Consider the following 2,887-nt stretch of genomic DNA (forward strand, 5'->3'; position numbering starts at 1 on the left):
CACAATGAACACCTACAACCACATGTAGCACCACGAACAATAGCTTTGCTTTGACTCAATGTAGTTACCACATCTTCAAGAAAATCATTTGAACATGATAGCTGTAACAGCTTCAAGCCCTCAAATCACCATAGAGAAATTCTAACTTCTAGATGCTCTTCATGAAACCTCTTATACAACTCTACCTGCATATAAGTTGGACAATATTTTCAAGTGTCAATGACCAAGATTCTAAACAAACCTTAAGAGTTTAGGCATTGGCAGTAAAAGTGGAACTCTTCTCCATTGAGGAGAAGGAGGCACTAGCCTCACTTGAGAATGACATGAGAAGAATTAAAAAGATACAAGAATGATTAAAACATAGTAGGGTAAAGGAGCTAGTTAAAAAAGGGTACCAATAAGATGAAACTTTTTTACTCTAATGAGCTCTAGTAACATAACAAAGACATTCAATTTTGCAGCTTAAGTTAAATTAGAACTTTTGATTGGAGCATCTAGGGTTCAAATGTTGTCGTGCTTTTGCGCAATAGTAGTTTTCTTTTCAAAGTGCCTTGTTATGACCCGTACGGATTATAGCTTTGGTCATCCAATCTAAGAATTGAGGCTCGAGCAACATTCAGCTGCAACATGGCCATCACGACGAGTACGAGTGCCATGACTGCTGTTGTCGCTCTCATGGTGATGATGATCGCGGGCTGATTGGCCTCGCTTGAGCTGGCCTCAGCGCACGATATTAACCCAGGCCAGTACAAGAAGAAGAGTAATAGTAGTGATATACCTCCCGGCCAATACAAGAAGAAGCAGCAGGAGCCTTCCAAGCCCCCTAGTGACTATAAGCTCTACCCTGCCAAGAAGGCTATCGAGAAGCAGATGGTCGCCTTGGCCGTGGAAGGAGTGGTGGTCTGCCAGAACTGCAACCACATCGGCTCCCACTCTCTCAAAGACGCCAAGCCCCTTGCAGATGCGCATATATAAATCACACACACACACACACTCTCTCTCTCTCTCTTTCTCTCTCTCTCTGTGTCGCCCCACCCCGCCCCCCAACACACACAGCTTGAATATGTAGCACACTAACATTCCCTTCATGGATCCTCTCGAATCTCAATCCAATACCATATTATTGTGTGCAGGTGCCAAGGTTCAACTTGCCTGTAGGGATTGGCAGTACAAGACCTTCTTCTATCAGACTGCCACCACTGATGCACATGGCTACTTCTTGATCCGCGTGCCTAACTTTGACTTTATCAAGTACAAGCCTCTCCAGACTCCAGGCTTGCAAGGTCTTCTTGGTCTCCTCCCCAAGCAAGGACTGCAATTTTCGAAGTGACATCGGCTTCGGGAAGCAAGGAGCGAGGCTGCGCAAAGTGGAGGATTATCCTGCTCGGGGGCCCCTCTACTCAGTTGGCCCATTCGCCTTCGCACCGGCCCCATGCAAGTTCCCACCACCTATTTACAAGTCGGCCCCACCACCCATCTACAAGTCACCACCACCTGTCTACAAGTCACCTCCTCCCTTCAACTCCCCTCCTGCTCACTACCCTCCACCACCATACAAAGCTCACAACTAACATTGCCTCTCAAAAGGATCCTGCCCCCCTCGCTAGGTCCTCCGACTTTTCTAGGTTTAGTTATAAAAAATAACACCGTCCTTGTATTCCTTCAATTCTACGGTTATGCTTTGGTGGATGTTCAACATCTCCAAGTGACATCAATAAAAATTCCAAAGCATGCCCTTACTATTGTCACCAATTAAAAGACCAAAATCTCAATATTCATTTGATCCTCAATTCCATGACCGTAAATTTGTCTTGTTGGTTCAAAAAAGTTGGACTACGGCCAGCGTGTCATTTTTACCAAGAAGAACAATGCATTGTTCTTAGGAGGAATTATGCATTTACACCTAATAAGCTTTCATTAGATTCTAGGTCCATCCCTCGTGGATACATTAACTATAAGGAAATTTAGAGGCTAAAAATATCTTAAAATACAAGGCATTATGCTATACTTCCTAGTGCAAAAAACGCCATTATGAGTACTTTTACAAGTAGAAGCAGTAGTGGCCTTCAAGAGCCCAAGTAGGAGGCAAGACAAAGGCTAGAGAACAAAGTGTACTTGCTTGTTCACATTTGTTGTCAACCAGCTTAGAAAATAGGAAAGGGGGTTGGCCACTTATAAATGACATCAAATGTAATGAAACATATTAAAAGAAATCAAAATGGGGGCATGTTGAAGTACGTGGCTATGAACAACATGATTTTCCACTTTATTCCTTGATTATCCCTCCCTCATCATGATTTTCAACTTTGATGCATATAATTTGTAGAAAATATAGATTGTTCGTTTTCTCAACACTAACTACAATGCCACACAATATTTGTGATTTGTTATGGCTTATTCAACATAGGCAAGATGGAGGCTAGAAAACAAATTGTACTTGCTTGTTCCAATTTGTATGAAAAAGACATTGTTGTTTGGACACCTTAGAAACTCGGAAAGGGGTTGACCACTTATAAAAGAAATCAAAATGGGGGCAAGTTGAAGTATGTGGCTACGAACAATGTGATTTTCTACTTTGCTCCTTGATTGTCTCTCCCTCATCATGAATTTCAACTTTGATGCATATAATTTGTATAAAAGATAAATGGTCCATTTTCTAAACACCAATAACAATGCCACAAAATATTTGTGATTTGTTATGCCTTGTTCAACATTTGGAGACATTTCCGAAGTGTGGTGTTCATAGGTATTGACAAGACTTGCAAGTGCAAACCATCCCTCAAAAGGTTCTTAAACACTTTTCACTTATATTACCGCATGTACGTATACGTCACATGTTTTGTATGTAAGGCATAGCGAGCTTGACAATGTGGCATGCATAGAATAG

The 2,887-nt window shown here is 41.8% G+C and overlaps 1 pseudogene; it reads left to right on the forward strand.

Annotated features, from left to right (window-relative positions):
• Positions 1-627: 627 nt before the first annotated feature.
• Positions 628-1,571, forward strand: LOC148010792 (non-classical arabinogalactan protein 31-like; annotated as a pseudogene).
• The last annotated feature ends 1,316 nt before the right edge of the window (positions 1,572-2,887 follow it).

This window comes from Lygodium microphyllum, chromosome 29, assembly GCF_053477565.2.
Source record: "Lygodium microphyllum isolate KBCC chromosome 29, Lygodium_microphyllum_v1.1.10, whole genome shotgun sequence".
NCBI lineage: Eukaryota > Viridiplantae > Streptophyta > Polypodiopsida > Schizaeales > Lygodiaceae > Lygodium > Lygodium microphyllum.